At 47.6% G+C, this 17,743-nt stretch overlaps 2 long non-coding RNA genes across 3 annotated transcripts in view; one reads left to right on the top strand and one right to left on the bottom strand.

The window, feature by feature from the left end:
- LOC122465169 overlaps positions 1–17,743 on the top strand; it is a 58,486-nt gene that overhangs the window by 12,516 nt on the left and 28,227 nt on the right. The window lies entirely within an intron of this gene.
- LOC122465170 lies at positions 12,719–15,524 on the bottom strand. 2 transcript variants are annotated; one of them, XR_006289795.1, is made up of 3 exons: positions 15,209–15,524; positions 14,368–14,410; positions 12,719–13,153 (listed from the first exon to the last, which is right to left on the bottom strand). It is a non-coding gene; the product is annotated as an uncharacterized LOC122465170 (long non-coding RNA). The 2 variants fall into 2 exon arrangements; XR_006289796.1 differs by lacking the exon at positions 15,209–15,524 and adding an exon at positions 14,497–14,933.

The following is a 17,743-nucleotide window of genomic DNA, read 5'->3' as shown; positions in this document are numbered from 1 at the left end:
ACTGCTCGGGTCAAAAGCAATAACAATACCTTGCACCTCCCCTTGGAAGATTTCTAAACGCTCTACAGTCATGAATTAAGCCTTAATATGCTCAGGGCTAAATGCTAACATTGTGCCAATATTTAAAAAGGGTAAAAGAAATAACCCAGGTAATTATAGGCCTCTCAATCTGACATCGATCCAGGGCAAGATAATGGAGTGGCTGATAAGAGACTCAATTAATAGAAAATTAAAGGAAGGTAATATAATTAATTCCAATCACCATTGTTTTATGAAAGATAGATACTGTCAGACTAACTTGATATCTTTTTTTGATGAGATTACCAGTTTGGTTAATAAAGGTAATAGTGTTGATATAACATACTTGGACTTCTATAAGGTGTTTGATTTTCTACCACATGACACTCTGAAAAAAGTTGAACGATACAAAGTTAACATGGCACACACTAAATTGACTTAAAACTGGCTAACTTACAGATCTCAAAATGTACCTGTCAACAGGGAATCCTCATCATTGAGCAGGTGTGTTTCTAGGGCGACCCCTAGGGATCTGTTCTTGGCCCTACACTATTTAACATTTTCATCAATAACTTGGAAAAAAACACAAAATCATCATTGATAAAATTGGCAGATGACACACAAATTGGTGGAGGAGTAAATAAAGAGGATGGGTCACTGATACGGAGTGATCTGGGTCACTTGGTAAGCTAGGCACAAGCAAATAAAATGTGTTTTAATACAGCTAAATGTAAATGTTTACAGCTGGGAGCAAAGAATACAGACCAGACTTACAGGGTGGGGGACTCTATCCTGGGAAGCAGTGACACTGAAAAAGATCTGGGGATCATGGTAGATAATCAGCTGACCATGAGCTCCCAGTGCGCTGCTGTGGCCAAAAGGGCTAATTAGATCCTTGGATGCATAAATAGGGGATTCTTGAGTAGAAGTAGGTTATTTTATCTCTGTATTGGGCACTGCTGAGACTGCTGCTAGCATATTGTGTCCAGTTCTGGTGTCCACGGTTCAAGAAGGATATTGATACATTGGAAAGGGGTCAGAGAAGAGCCACGAAAATTAGCAAAGTGACTGAAAAACATAGTGATAGATTGAGTTCCTTGAATCTATTTAGCTTAACAAAGAAAAGGTTAAGGGGTGTCTTGATTACAGTCTCTAGGTACCTACATGGGGAACAAATATTTAATAATGAGCTCTTCAATCTGGAAGAGAAAGGCATAATACAATCCAAGGGCTGGAAGATTAAGCAGACAGGCCTAAATATTTAACAGTGAGGATAATTTACCAAGGGTCAGGGCAGATTTTCCATCGCTGGCAGTTTTTAAATCAAGATGGGATGTTTTTCTAAAAGTTCTGCTCTAGGAATGATTCTGGGGAAGTTCTATGGCCTGTTTATACAGGATGTCAGACTACATCATCACAAAGGTCTCTCCTGGTCTTGGAATCTATGCATCTTACTCTTACAGATGGGGAAGCTGGAGCACAGAGATGGGGGAAAGGGACTTGCCCAGCAAGTGAGTGGTACAGCCAGGAATAGAATCCAGAATTGCTTTCACCTGGAACTGTTCCTTAACCAAGAGACCATTCTTCCTCCATAGCTCTTGTTATGGGACCCAAATGCATGGTGAGATTGCTGCAATGGCAAAGTTCTTAAATAGATTAGCATGCAAACCCGTACAAGGACAGAGGAAGGGAAAAGGGACAGAGGGCCCAACAAGCCCAGGATAATCATTCTTAGCTACTAAATGGAGAACATGCTTTGGCAGAGGGTTGGGGGAGAAGGATGGGGAAATTAGTAGATTTAAAGTTGCTGGAAATCATATTTATGGGGCTGAATTCATGCTAGCACTGATCACAGCAGCGTCAGGAGGGAATCCTTTCTACAGGGATAAATAACTTCTGCATTGCACTCGGTATAAAGAGGCTTGTCTTCCCCACCAGGTGGGTACATAAGTTCTTCTAGTATTTCCCGTGCCCCCCGTTGTACAAGTGTTTTATTTTCCTCCAAAGCAGGTTTGCAAGGAATTGCTAAATGTAGCCTCAAAGGGAGTAGGCAGGTTATACAGAGACAACTATTTGCTATGATATCCTAGAATACCTTTGAATGGAATAGTGTTATATATGTCTATTTCTTCTGCTCCATATAGTTCAGGATACACCACCACGTAATCTTCCATGTCATTGGCTATGGTCAATACAAACACAATCCCTTCCCCCACCCCTTCAGTTTCTGTTAGAATTCCACAAGTCCATTTGAGAGTATTCCAGACTACGGTTGCAATAAGCAATTTGGTTCCAGGCTCATTCCCTCCTTGAAGACTTTAGTGCTATAGAATAGCTGATGTAGCTATTGCCCTATTGACTTTCTGTTCTAATAGCTGCTTCTTTGAGGCACCAGAATAGAGTCACCTCCTTCTGGCAAGTGACTGGTCTGGGGTCTATGGCTTCATCCATTGTTACCAAAGACAGTGAATCTTCGTCATCATCAGCTGCTTTTAAGGCAATAGTTACAGTAGCATCACAATATGGAGAGAGTGTGCTAGAGTCGCTTCTACTTTATACTATACTCCAAGGAGTCTTGTCTGCGTGGCTCAAGGGATTGGTAATAGGTTATTAGCAGTTAGCCTTTAATTCAACTGGGGGATTTACAAGGGGGAGCATGGCTGGGCAGGGGACCAGTGAGTACAGTCAGTCAGCAACCCACAGCTGGATTGCCAGCCAAAGGCCTTAATAGCAGGGGAAGGGGAAAAGACATTTCTGAAGATGGAGGACTGGAAGGGGCATAGCAGGGGCCAGGTAGAGAAGGAACTTCCAGCTGAAGGAGCAGGCATCTGACACCTGTCAAGGAGGGCAGAGCTGAATGCATCAATGGTACCTGTTGCGCACGTCCTTCCCCCTGCCACTCCTCTCATCAAGCCTCAGTTAAGTGAGGTATCAAGAGTAACATCAGTCAACTGCTGCCTCCCTCAAGCAATCAGCTGAAGTACTTTTACCTGTGGATGCAACATGCAATGTAATCAGTTGGGGGACATTGCAATCATTTGATCGCTCTCTTATGCAGCCAAGCCCAAAGTTCTCTCTCTCTCTCCCATACTAGCCCTACTAAGATATTCCTTCAGCTGGATGAAGGTCAAATCTCTACCAGTGTTACTACAGGCCACTGGAATCTCCTTGAGTTCCAGTGACGTAGAGGTCTGCATTTGGCACAGAGGACACTGAATTCTCTGTCTCTGTGCCAAGCGTGTGTACATTTTAGCCAGCAACCTTGGCCAAAATTTTCCAAAGGGACCAGTGACTCTGAGCACTCAATTTCAGACACTGTGTAAGGGCCTGATTTTCCAAGGATGGGTGCTCACAACTTTGAGAACCCTTTAATGTATCAATTTGAGTATCTAAAAAAATTGAGGTACCCAGAAATCACTAGTCACTTTAGAAAATCTTGGCAATGGTGCCTTGTTTGTGACTATGAATTTGCTACACTACGTTCAGGCACTAGTGCCCGGACACACATAGGGACTTAGGCATCACAACACTCAGTGTTGTGACAGCTAACTTGTAGGCTTATTGGAAAATCACTGGAACCTACAAACCCTGGGTTAGGCACCTAGACTCCCTGTGTAACTCACGGGAAGACAGGTGCCTGAGAATTGGATCCACAAAAGCCAGCATGCTAGACAATGGGAGGTTCCAACAGGCAGGCCCTCTCAGAGGTCCAGAGAGGCCTGGGCCACTTCCAGCTTTTGAGGCCCCTAGCCATAGTAAAAATAAAAAATGATGACCCATGAAAACAAATAAGGCACCAAAAAAAGAGTGAGACATAATTTGAATATTTTTTTATTTAACAAATGCTTTTCTGGTCCGAGGGGGATGTGCGTAAAAACAAGTTGCGAAACTTATCAAATACCAAAAAATTAACAAGTGTCTAACTTTGAGGCCCCCTTTGAGCTTGAGGCCCAGACCAAATAGCCCTCCTGGCCCCGCCTCTGAATGTCTCTGCCAACAGGAGGGGTGTCTCCTAAGCCCTGGCCCTCTCACAGAGTTCAGCACCTAACACCAGGCTGCAGGGAGACACCTATCTCTGCTTGCAACCCACAGCTGGGAATCCCCCTTGCCTGGAGTCAGGCACCTAAGGGTATGTCGGCACAGGCTCAGACTCAGGTTTAAGCCCAAAGCCCCCTACTGTCCACACACAGCTCTTTCTGACTCAGGCCTGTGGACCCATCCAGGGGTTTGGTTCCAAGCCAGAGACCCGCTAGGACTCAGGTCCAAGCCGAGTCATTTTGCCATGTGGACACAGCTCAAGCTTAGGTCACCAGAGTCATGTCCAGAGAATCCACCAATGCTTTCCCACAATCCCCTAGGCCTGTGTTTCCCAGCCCTTCCTTCCCAAAACATCTCACTTGATTCCCAGGAACTGGAAGCGACCTCCTGGTTCAAACAGAGCTGCTTGGCATGTAACCCTTCCTCTCCATGCTGACCACGCAACTGGAAACTCCGTTAACCCTGTCCCATGTTATCTATGGCCAGCGCTGCTAAGAAGCCCTATGGTAACCACTAGGCTAAAGGCTAGAAGGGAGGCTGCCATCGCCTCCACCCCGCCCATCAACCATTAGACATGCTCTGAGCACACCTCCCAGATCGTGCCCTGCAGTGAGACAAATAGGGGAATGCCTATCTGCACCTGATTTGAGGATCATGCTGGGCTTAGGTGTGAGATAGGCATCTGGGCACCTGCCCGACGCAGCAGCGCACATGCCCAGAGGCAGAAACTTTAAGCACTTAGGAAACTTTTACAGTAAAGATTTACGCACCAAGTGAGCTCAGGGGCAGCTGAGCGAGGGATCACAATAGTGCCTAAATCTAGGGCTTAGGCAACTAAATCTTGTGCATAGGTGCCTAAATTCCTTTGTGAAGCTGGGCCTATGGCAGTAGCTCTGGACCTTTCCAGACCCTATTTGTGCCCCTTTCAGGAGTCTGATTTGTCTTGTGTACCCCCAAGTTTCTCCTCACTTGAAAACTACTTGCTTATAAAATCAGACATAAAAATACAAAATGTGTCACAGCGCACTGTTACTGAAACATTGCTTACTTTCTCACTTTTACCATGGAATATAAATATTGTGCTTACATTTCAGTGTATAGTATATAGAGCAGTATAAACAAGTCATTGTCTGTATGAAATTTTAGTTTGCACTGACTGCGCTAGTGCTTTTTATGTAGCCTGTTGTAAAACTAGGCAATACCTAGATGAGTTGATTTCCCCCTCCCCTCCCCCCGGAAGACCTCTGTGTACCCCCAGGAGTATGTGTGCCCCTGGTTGAGAACCACTGGCCTATGGCACCAAACCATGAATCTGGGCTTAGATGTGAGATAGGCATCCGGGCACCTGCCCGATGCAGCAGCGCATATGCCCAGAGGCAGAAACTTTCAGCTTTCTGAACTACTGGGTTTTCCAGTATTGTTTGTTTTCTTTGTAATTGAATTTTCAATCCACAACAAAGGGAACCCCAGGAAGAGCCTTAACGTTGACAGAAACCGACAGTATCTTGGCAGTGCACTTGATTTGCAGCCTCACAGCTGCCAGTACTCTATTTGAAATTAATTAATATAGACAATAAAGAGGAATTAGGGCCAGGCCTTTAGCCTGCATTGAAATGCACTGCACTTCAGGAATTGTTTGGAGGGACAGAACGGGAGGTGGGGAGATACTTTTCCCCCCTAGAGAATAAAATTGTCCTTCAGGAGGGACAGTTGGCATAAACCATACTTCCTCATGCTGTGATCTTAACATCTCACAGGGTAAAGCAGGATCAGAACTTAAATCTGAGACCTCCAATGAACTCCTTGTGCTGCAGAAAGGACCGTTGGTCATTTAGTGGGTGGTACTCATCTCTCTTAGTACTGAGACATTCACCAGCCTGGGTTTAGGCTATAATGAGGCTCTTATCTTTCAGATGGTATCAAAAACTGAGGCTCAGTTTTGCCTGAGAAAGGGTTTTGACCCTGGTGTCCTGGTTTATTTCTACTTCAGGCAATTACATTCTGCTTCCTTACGTTTCCTTCCAGTTTGTTAGATACAAGAATCTTCTTCACGTCCTACCTAAAGATTTTGTATAGCATTACTGGGGGCTGTCTTCCGCTCTAGCAGCAGCTTCAATTCACACATTCTTCAAGTGCTTCACAATGAATGGCCCTAAATCTTAGTTCTTATTCCTATCTGATCCAGATCTTTAATCTCTCATTAAAATCAGGCATACGAGACATATTACCATGATTACAATATTGATGTCAAATAAGGCACGCTCCTTTAACTGTATGTCCGCAGCATGAGAATTAGATTACTGTACTAACCACCTGCAAATAGTAAAACTTTCCATCCATTTTATTTTCAAACAGTAAAAGTGAAGTCCTATGTTCCTTGGGGACCTGTGTCTTCTGTGAAAAGCCACATGGTAGCTCTTAAATATGTCTTATAATCACTGGTAACTTACAGCATGATCATTTTGCATTAGGCAAGATGCAGATGAGACACACGGACTCAAATATTATCTGGTCATTAAAATGAATGGCTTTTCCACTATGCGCAACCTGGGACTGGCCACAGAAATCTCTTGCCGTCTTGCAGCACCAATGAGAAAGTCACTGGACATTCATGATCTGGGCCATGACAGGGGCTGTCATTTGTTGTATGTTTGTATAAAGCGCAACACAGCGGGACTCTGATGCAGTTGAGGCCTCCAGGTGCTACCACAGTATAAACAATAACTGTAATAAAGGGTAACGAAGCTACACTGTAGCCTGACGAATTCACTGCAGGCCAAGAGTTAAGCAAGAGAGAAGAGAGGAAATGGAGGCAAACTGGCTAAGAGGGGAGAGGAAACAGAGTTTCCGCAGCATCCTCAAACAGTTTTCCGCTCATTGGGAGCCCGGAAATATTTACTGAATAACAGCTCAGCTCTGGCTAAGTATAGTATGTAAATCTGAAAACAGCACTTCTTAAACAGTGCATCAGTCAGGGGACAGTTCAGGTCATACCAGAGTGTACATGATTCAGGAGTCTAGCACCTGCCAAGAACTGTGTGGCGTCAGTTCTCAGGAACATTCAGGGTATGTCTACACTGCGATAAAATACCCGCCTCCTGGAGTCTCAGAGCCTAGGTCAACTGACTCAGGCTCGCGGGGCTATAAGATTGCTATGCAGACACTGGGGCTCCGGCTGGAGGCCGTGGCCCTAAGAGCCCATGACAGGAGGAGGGTCTAAGAGACCGGGCTCCAGTCAAAGCCTGAACATCTACACTGCAATTTTATAGCCCCACCGCCCGAGTCAGCTGACTCAAGCCAGTTGTGGCCATGTCATGGATCTCTTATTGCTGGGTAGATGTACCCTTAGTAACTCACAACAGGGGCTCAGCACCTCACAAGTTTGGCACCTCAGCATTTAACCATCGACATCTGCCCTTAGCTGAAATTTGGCATATTCGAATGGGACAAATGAAAAGCTTTTGTCATAAGCTGGGGGGCGGAAGGGGAGGAAGTTAACATTTTTAAAAGAAACTTTGCCTGCACTTTGTGCAGGTGCCATTAAACAGCTGGGTTATTCCAAAGTCAACATCCCTGAAGGATCTGTGAGGATTCCCCCGCTCTCGTTCTCCCACTCCTCAGCTAGAAATATCTCAGGCTGAGGAGAACAGCTAAACAGGTTCCCCCTTTATAGTCAACCACTGTTATTTCCACAGTATACCTCTTTTACCAATATTTATTGCCTCTATAGGCTGCAGCCACTGCCACCAGGTGAGGGAGGAAGTGGTGTTATTTGGATTTCAGTAAAGTCTAGAGGTCCCTATTGAGATCAAGACCCCGCACTGTGCTAGGCCCTGTACAGACACATAGTAGCATAGTCACAGCCCTGAGTTTATAATCTAGTGCAGGAGAAAAATATTACCCCTATTCTACGGATGGGGCAATACTGAACCACAATTCCCCCTGGCCATGGAGCAAGCAAAAGAACCAAAGCTAGGGGCCCGTGTGAGAAAAAGCGTGGCCAGTCACTTCCCTATGAGCACAATCTTTTTACCTTCTCTATAGTAACCTCCATAAAAGCAATCACTGTGGGTTAATTATTCTGGGCTTGATTTTTCAGAGAAGCCAGAACCCATATCGCTCATTGGTTTCAGCTGGAACTCTTGGGGCCTAACTCATCCCTGGTTTAGCTCTACTGATTTCGGTCAGCTTCTGACCGGCCTTCCATGTGGCCATTGTTTTGAGCCGTGTCTCCTGTTGTTTCACCTATCTTACTCCAAAAAATGAGCTTAACTGTTTCTTACATTTGTTTTGAATAAAGGGCAGGTATCATGCCACCAGCTTCCACAAGGTTTCACCCAACCTCCAGCCTACCGACATTATTAATAATAATCTCGCTTCCTCATCACTAATGTCCTAGAAGGATCCTTTCTGGGGCCTGGATTGTTTGGAAAAACCCACAGGATGGGGCACAAGGGAGAAGAAAATCCTGTGAGAATCTGTTTGGGACTTCTTCATGCTTCCATTGGGCTAGGGGAGAGTTTGTCCCTTATAGAAGAAATCTGGTCTGTATTGCCCCTGGATTTCCTGAGATCCAGCTTCCTGTGTGGACCAACAGACTATTTCTGTCTCTGGGATGGTCAGTGACAGTTCAGTCTGTCCCGAGCATTCCCTGCCAATGTGCCTCATCCTTAGAATGGAGAGTGTGAGAGAGACCATTCACATGTTCAAGTCTATGAAATTAGACTGAAAATTTCAAACTCTGGACAAAAGCAAATGTTCTTCCCCCATTGGCAGTTACCAGACTCCAGTGCTGATTGGAGGGGCTACTGGTGATACCAGGGCAATGCATGCGGGGAGGTCTATCTGTGGGAGAACTAGAGGACTGTGGAAGAGCAGCTTCATATGTGAGTTTAGACACAGATCGGCTTCCTTAAAGTCATGGTTTGTTCTATTGTTAAATATGGCACAGAATGTTAAAAAAAAACCCAACAGCTGACTGGTCTTTTGACTTCCAACAATAGCAGTAACTTGTACTTCTCTTACCTCTTTCATCTGAGTCCTTCAAAGGGCTTTTACACACACACGTCATTCTCCCCATCTCCTGGCAGCTAGGGGAGATTACCCTCATTTTCAAATGTGAGTTTAAATAGCTTGTCCGAGGTCTCAGAGCCAGGAATAGTACGTGGGAGTCCTGACTCTTCAAAACTTTAAACAACGCTGCCTCCCACCTGGCCCCGCCTCCTGGTGTTATCCAACCTGCTGCTGCTTAAAGTCTTGTAAGACTTCATATGTATTCCAGCTGCTGCACATATCTGCAGTGAGATTATCCTAACCAGCTCCCATTGTGTGGCTTAAACTGGGGCTTCTTGCTGGTCTGAGTAAGTGTCACTATAATAACTCGAGGGCCAAGTCTGGGGCTTTGAATGTTCCAAAGCCTTGAGGCAGACACAGCAGCTGCTGCTCCTGCTGCCACCACAAAGCTTGGCCACGCCTCGGACTCGGGCCATGCATCGGCCTATTCCTTGTTATGTTGGTATGTTTTTTTTCCAGAGGCTGCACTTCCTCCAGCAATTGTCAGCAAACAGCAACTTGGCTGGCAATAACACAGCCTGAAGGCTTTACCTGACTCTGCTTTCCAGATTGATAGAAGCTGTGAAGTGGGCTGCGGGCACAGCTTTTGCTTTGATAATTAAAGCCTTGGAATGTGGGGGATCTGCCTTTGCACCTCTGAAAACAATACAAGCGGAGAGGGGGCTCAAGCTGCCAAGTTTGGAACTGGATCCAAAGAGGAGGGATATTCCGATGCTTGTTACAGAGAGATTTAGCCAGCAGGGAAGTTTGGACTTGGATCTGAACTTCTCCAAAGGCTTTTGAGGCTTCAAACTGAGCATTTAATTTTATTTTTAACAGGGTGTGCAAATGAGCCCAAGGGGCTGGGGGAGAATTTTGCTGGTACAGGTGCTCTGTAAGACTTGAGTGGGCAGCTTTATGCTACACCTCCCCCCTTGAAGACCCGCATAAAGGGCTTGAATATAGTGTCAAGCACTATGGGGATTGTGGGCTGCTGTGAGTTTAAAGCAGTCCCAGGGCTGCTCTAATTTACGCTAGGGGACGATTTGGCTCTGTAGCGACCCAGAATCTAGGTGGTGCAAAAGTGGCTTGAGAAATCCCTGTTGCAAGCTAATCCTCTAGACTATGATGCTTGGACAAAATTCTTTGCTGGCATTGAAATCAGTGGGGTTCTGCCAGCAGAGAATTTGCCCTCTTCATCCATAGAGTGTGTATGTGTGTGTGCTTGGGGGGGAACCTACTAGAAAACTGTCCATGACAATGGTTATTGCTAGCACAGTTCCAACTGTAGCATGGCCGGGTCCTAAGGCTTCATCCTCCCCCTTAGAGCTCTCCTCATGGCTACTGCTGGTGTAGCCGTACCTGTGGGGAACCTGAAGAACAATGCCAGAGCAGGAGAGGCCTAACAGGGTAACAAGTTCTTCTGCTGTCTCACCCTGTTTGCAGGTGTAGGAACCTTGCAGGGGGATGCTAACTGAGTCAGTCTGACTCATTGTATCAGATGTATAAGGGAGGTGGGTGAGACCCTCTGGAGAGAGGGTGCTAGAGTGTGGGACAGAGAGGTCCTGAAGGGAAATCCTAGGAACAGCCAAGCTGGGGAAAGGAAGCGTCATGTTGGCTGGTGAGTTTGTTTTTTAGCGGTTACGCTCTCTTCACTCCGGTTCCTCCCTGTCCTTCTATCCGTGCTGCAGCTGGGGACCTCATGCAGAGATTCGCTCCATGGCAGCCAGGAGTGGAGATGCCACACCCTACATTCCCATTCCGGGCAGCAGAGTCACAGCTGTTCAGCGGCCTTCAAGCCTTTGCATGGCTCTGATTTGCCCCCTAGAGACAGATAAACCTGCACCTGTTCTCTTCTGTGCACACCATCCTCCTCCTGCTCCTCCAAATCCCTCCACAAAGCTGCTCACTTTCCGTTCCTTTTCCCTTGCTGATCTCTGCTGTGGTGCTACCCAGTCCCCTGATTACGGCCCATTAAACGCACACAGACCATGGCAAACATGAAACAGACACACACTGAGCATGCTGGCATTACTGCATAATGCTCTTCCCATGAGCAGCCTGTCCCATTCCCTCTCTCCCTGCATCTTATCTCCCATTAGGTCATCATCGCCTTCAGGTTTTAAACCCCTTGAGGCAAAGCCTCTGGCTCCTTACTTTACTATAAACCCTATACACATCAGTGGAGCTATAGTTATAGCAACTCATAAAGGCCAGCGGGACAATTGGATCGTCTAGTCTGATCCTCCTGTGTATCACAGGCCATTAGATTTCACCCAGTTACCCCTGTATTGAGCCCAATAACTTGTGTATGACTATAAGTAAAGGCATATCTTTCTGTAAGACAGTGTTTTTCAAAGTTCGGGTAGCGACCCAGTACTGGGTCGTGGCATGTAAGGCACTGGGTCACCTTGCTCAGCACCCAGGGACCCTAGTAGCTCTGGTCAGCACCGCTGACTGGGACACTAAAAGTCCTGTTGGCAGTGCTGCCCAGCTAAGGCAGGCTAGTGCCTACTTGTTCTGACACCGTGCTGCACCCTGGAAGCGGCCAGCAGCGGGTCTGGCTTCTAGGCAGGGGGGCCACAGGGCTCCGCACACTGCCCCCACCCCGAGCACCAGCTCTGCACTCCCATTGGCCGATTCCCGGCCAATGGGAGCTGGGGGGGCAATGCCTGCAGACAAGAGCCGCGCGGAGCCACTTGCGCACCTCTGCCTAGGAGCCGGACCTGCTGCTGGCTGCTTCTGGGGCACAGCACAGTGTCAGGACAGGTGAAAAGGGTGCCGCTGCACCGCTGACCAGGAGCCACCGGAGGTAAGTCCGCACCCCAACCCTGTACCCCAACTCCCTACCCCAGCCCTGAGCCTCCCCCCAAACCTAGAGCCCCTTCCTTCACCCCCAGCCCCTCATCTCTGTCCCCACCCCAGAGCCTGCACCCCCTGCCCTGATCCCCTCCTACACCTCAACCCCCTGCCCCGAGCCCCCACCCCAAACCTGGAACCCCTCTTGCACCCCAAACCCCTCATCTCCAGCCCCACCCCAGAGCATGCATCCCCAGCCCAGAGCCCTGACCTCCTCCCACACCCCAACCCCCTGCCCCAGCCCAGAACCCCCTCCCACACCCTGAAACCCTCATTCCTGGCCCCTCCCGGCAACCCTCACCCCAACCCTCTGCCTCTGCCCTGAGTCCCTCCCACATCCCAAACCCCTCATCCCCAGCTCCGTTGGGTCGCAGGCATCAACAATTTTCTTAAATTGGGTCCCCAGAAAAAAAGTTTGAAAACCACTGCTGTACGGCATCCAGACTTGAGATGAAGACATCACAAGATGGAGGAATAATAATAATCTCCCTATAATTGAAATTCTGTCCACTGCTGCAAATGAGGCAATGATGGTGATTAAAGAACATGAGAAATGATTGCAGATAGGGAATGCTGCATGGATGGCTTTGTCCTCTTGGAGGATATTTTCCTGTCTCTGTTTTGTGTATTGCAGACTCTCAGGTACTTACTTGCTGAACTCTTTTATGAAACAAACAGAAGAGCTTTCAAAGACAGAGAGCAGAACAGTAATGTATTAAACACAGGTGCAGGCTAAAACATTAGTTGCAACAATGTGACACTCTTGACTGTTCCCAACGTTTTCTGGCTAACAAGGACACTGCTACTCATGCTGAGATCCTTCTGGTAGAAGGTGTTATAGAAAGGCAACATATGAACTTCCTAAGTCCACACACAAGCTAAGCTGGCGTCAGAGTGCTGTGCAAACATTAATGAAATAAGCCTAAAAGCACCCTATGAGGAATCAAGGTGGTATTATCCCCATTTCACATGGGTAAACTGGGGCACATGGGTAAAGTGACTGGCCCAAGGTCACACAGCAAGTGTGTGGCAGAGTTGGAGGTAGAGCCCAGATCTCCTCACCTTTAACCCTCAGAACAATCATAATTTTCTCAGCGATGCTTCCAGTTACTTCACAAAGCACATATGAGCATCACTGTTGTCTTTGTGTGCTTGTGCATGAGAACCATCTTCCTTGCCGTAGGATCTGGAAATAGAATTGTAAAAAAGTTCAGCTTTCCTGAAATGTCACTAATGGCTGACACAACAACCCAGAGCCAAACACCTCTGAACATAGGGATAGCCAAAATCCAAATTTTGGAGCTCAGCTGTCCTAAAAAGTTTTGTAGAAACACATCAACTCCCTCTGTGTTTATACTCCTTCCTAAAGAGAAATGGATGGGACTTACCCCAGTACCCTTTGTAAGCTTTTCCCCACATCTCTGTATTATTCTGATGTCAGAAATGCTTGGTGTGCTGTGCGTATCGACAGTGGAATCCTGATTATCCGAACGGCTTGGATGACTCCCAGTTTGTTAGGATAACCACAAATCAATAGGCAGGGCTTGGAGAGTGGGAATTGGGGATAATAGGGACTCGATTTGTGTGTTAGATTAAATAAACCTATTTTCACTGAATGAGATTAAAGAACCATCCAGGGTGAGGAATTAGACTTGTTTCCCCACTTCCCTCCAGTCTTTCCCTGGAAGCTGTGAACCCCAATTAGAACAACGGTAAATCTGGACTTTGCATCCTCTGCTGGTTTAAGTGTGAACCTAGCAGTGCTGTGAATGCATTGCTTTGTGAGCATTCATGGGAGGTGGCGGGGAGAGAAACCTCACTGTACCCTAATTGCAGATTTGTTCGCTTATTACATCCGGCCTTGTGCGTTAGCCACAGAACTTTCTAAGCATCAGCACAAGCCAAGTTCGCATATGACAGCAGCAGAAGGCTGGGGAGAGGTTCATTAAGGAATTCTGTGATATTAATAGCCCCAAGATAAAAAATAATGAGGATTAATGCGCAGCAAGGTAACCAGAGATCCTGGTTACAGCACCATTCCTCTTTAAAAGTGCTTCATCATAAAACTGGTCAGCCTCAGACTTATTTCATGCAGCATTTTGTTTTTTTAATTGAGGTAATTTGAACTTTCTCCGGTAGGAGTCTGTTACTTCTTTGGATGGATTTTTCTCTGACCTTGCGTTTTTTAGAGATAACAGATATTACCTCCTCCACCTTGTCTCTCTAATATCCTGGGACCAACATGGCTACCACACTGCAAACAACTTGTTTTATGTCATTCTTGGATGCAGGATGCTAGGGTGCAGTTACTGTTTTTATAGCAGTGCTCGCAGTTTGTGTGATATGCTTATACCATTGACACCCAACACTTCAAGACGTGTATTAATCATAAGGCCCTACCTGTCCCTTGTTTGCCATCACCTGTTCTCATCTTGAAGATGCTCTGTGAAAGATGGGAAATGTTTGATTATAAGGCAGGCCTGAAAGGTAGGGGTGTGTGTTAACATTAGAAATTCAGGTCTTGTCTACCTTGTTTTTCCAGAAGACTTTTATGAAGGACTGGGAAACCAATTCTCGTAAGACATCCAAGATCTCAAGCAAGTGAAACTTGATTTAGGATTTGTGTAGGCTGCGTGGCCATCCCTCCCTGTCAGTCTCTGAGGGAGGCCATGCCTCCTTGCTGTCGGGTACCTGTAAAGGAGAGCTCAAAGGGGGGGAATTAGCTTCACCTAATGCTCCAGTCCTCCGGCTGGGCAGAACAGTACAGCAGTCTCTGAGCCCCAGGCCCAGTCAGGCAGGGCAGGGCAGCAAAGCAATGAGGGGGCTCTGGCCTGCAGTCAGGGCAGAGCAGCTAAGCAGTCCACGAGCCCCAGTAGGGGTGAGCACCAATAAAGTCTAGAAGCTCAAAGAAGGGTGAGCACCAGTAAAAGACTATGGGGCTCAGGTAGGGTTGAGCACCAAGAGAGTCTATGGGGCTCAGGTAGGGTTGCCTGAGGAGCGCAGGCCTCCTGGCCGACGGAGGGGGAGTACTGCCTTCCCAGGGGTGCGGTGGCAGGGGGGATGCGGGCCCGCCCAACTCCACCACGTCCCAGCCCAGGGCCCGAACAGCGGCAGAGTGGTCCGCCACTGCGTCAGTGGGGATCCGCCCGCAGCACACTGACCTTGTATCAGGCCAGCTCCCAACCAGACTGTTGCCTGGTTTCCCTGGGCTGCTTCCTACCCCCCCCCCCCCCAGGTGTACCTGCATCTGTCGTCTCGGGGAGACCCGGCCAGACCGCAGGCGACAGTCCTGGCAACTCCTCAGCGTATTGGTTGGCCAGTGGTCCTGGGATCTCTGGCCAGTCCTCAGGGGGCAGCCCTGACAGCTCTTCTGCAGGCTTCATCAGCAGGCTGGATGCATCCGTCTCCTGTGGTGGCTCCTGCAGGTCCCCCCTTTTGTACTTCCCCTTCCTGTTCCAGCCTTCCGCTTCTGGTGGGGCAGACGTGGCTCTCCTGGTTCAGCCCACCAGGGGGCCTGTTGTGGTCCCTCCCTGTCACTCTCTGAGGGAGGCCACGCCTCCACACTACACTTGTCTACACAGAAAGTTTTTACCAATTAGACTAATCTAGTTATACCAATATAATTATATTGGTTTAACTCCCCATGTGGACACTCTAATTCCAGTATAAGAAGGCCTCTGGTATAGCTTATGTTGCTTTGGAAGGGATGTAAGCTAAACTAAAGGCCTTCTTCTGCTGGAATTAGGTTATGTCTACACTACAAACTTTGGTCGATGCAAGTTACATCGGCATAAAGCCATAGTAGTTAGTATATTGCTTGAGCATGTGCATACATGACTCTTTGCGTTGGCAGTCCATGAACTCACCAGGAGTTCTTGTGTCAATGAACATTGCAGTGCACCATGGGCAGGTATCCCAGTGTACATCCCACTGTGCAGCCCACTGTCTTTTGGGAAGCTTTGACAATGCATGGTGGGACGGAAATGAGTTGAACAGGGGTGACTGGGAGAAAGGGGTCAACTTCCCAGCGTGCAACTGACTCCATCCCATAATGTCATCTCTAGCCCATAACTTCTGTGCCTTTTTTCAAAATCCCACAAACCCACATGGCCCTTCTCACTGTCCGCCATCTCTGACAGAAGCATGGAGCCTGCTCAGCTCTGCACTATTGTCATAAGCGTTGCAAGCGTGGAACACAGGATCCTCTGGTATTTGCAGAGCTGTAATAAGCACTGAATCAGCAGGGAACATAATGATTCCTTCCATGACCGATTGCTGTGGGACATAGCGAGAGCCAATTCAAGGTTGTTGGTGGCATTCACAAAGCAGTTGCAAATGGTGGAGTGACACATCTGGGTCTGAGAAACAAGTACTGATCGGTGCGATCGCATTGTAATGCAGGCTTGGGATGATGAGCAGCGGCTGCAGATGCACAAGGCCAAGTTCTGGATCTGTGCTCTGAGCTCACCCCCCATCCTTCAGCCCAGGGTCACCAGAATGAGAGCTGCACTGACGATGGAGAAATGGCTATCGCACTGTGGAAACTTGCAACACTGGATTGCTACTGGTCAGTGGGAAATTATTTTGGAGTTGGAAATCCACCTCAGGGGTCATTGTCATGCAAGTGTGCAGGGCCATTAATTGCCTCCTGCTATGCAGGACTATGATTCTGGACACAGTGGATGAATTTGCAGCAATGGGGGGTTCCTGAACTGCAGGGGAGTGATAGATGACAGCATATCCCTATTTTGGCACCAGACCACCTTGCCACAGAGTACATCAACAGAAAGGGCTATTTTTTGATGGTTTTGCAAACACTGGTGGATCACTGGGGATGAGTCACCAACACCAGTGTTTTCTGGTCAGGGAACTTGCCTTGATGCTCACATCTTTAAGAACATAGGACTGTTCAGAAAGCTACAAGCAGGGACTTTCTTTCCTAACCAGCAGATTACCATTACTAAGAGGAAATCATTAGTACCTTCAGATAGTGTAGTGCAGCTGCTCTATGCAAAAATTCCTCCATGTCAATGTTCCCCCTAATTTTTTTACATCCCTGTGTGGAATGAATTTTATGTGCCCCAATATAGAGGTGATGTGTGGCAGGGGTGGGGCTGAGGGGTTTAGAATGTGGGAGGGGGCTCAGGGCTGGGACAGATGGTTGGGGTGTGTGTGGCAGGGTGAGAGCTCTGGGGAGGGGCCGGGGAGGAGGGGTTTGGGGTGCAGGCTGTCCCGGGGCTGCGGCAGGTAGAGAGGACTCCCCCAGTCCCACAGCAGCCCGGGGCCAGGAGAAAGCACTTCTCCCTGCTGAGACAGCTCTGGGGCTGGGGCTAGGGAAGAGGCGCCTCTCCCCACCTGTGTCGCCCTTGATAGCCTGCTGCATGGCTACGCAGCTTAGAGGGAACTTAGCTCCATGCCCACTTCCATGTGTTGGTTATACACACTTGTTGTATCAGTTCTTAAACTTAGAGTGTATGTAATTACTGACAGGCCTTGTCCGTTACTATGTGTATGTATAGCACTTAGTACAGTGGGGCCCTGACTGGGATTTTTTTTTCTCCGATCTCATCCAGTGTCTCCTGGAAGGTGTTGAACACTCTCAGATGCCATTGCAGTCAGTGGGAGTTAAGGGCACTCAACCTCATAAAGAATTGGGCCTCCGTATTATACTTCATGCTAGTGCAATATTAGTGTAAGCCATTTGGGGATGTTAGCTGCTCATCAAACCTACTTTATTTTTAATGGGAAATTCCAAACCGGTGAGTGACTCAAGGAG

This window comes from Chelonia mydas, chromosome 3 (genome assembly GCF_015237465.2).
Source record: "Chelonia mydas isolate rCheMyd1 chromosome 3, rCheMyd1.pri.v2, whole genome shotgun sequence".
Classification (NCBI taxonomy): domain Eukaryota; kingdom Metazoa; phylum Chordata; order Testudines; family Cheloniidae; genus Chelonia; species Chelonia mydas.
This window is presented reverse-complemented; position numbering and strand designations above follow the sequence as displayed.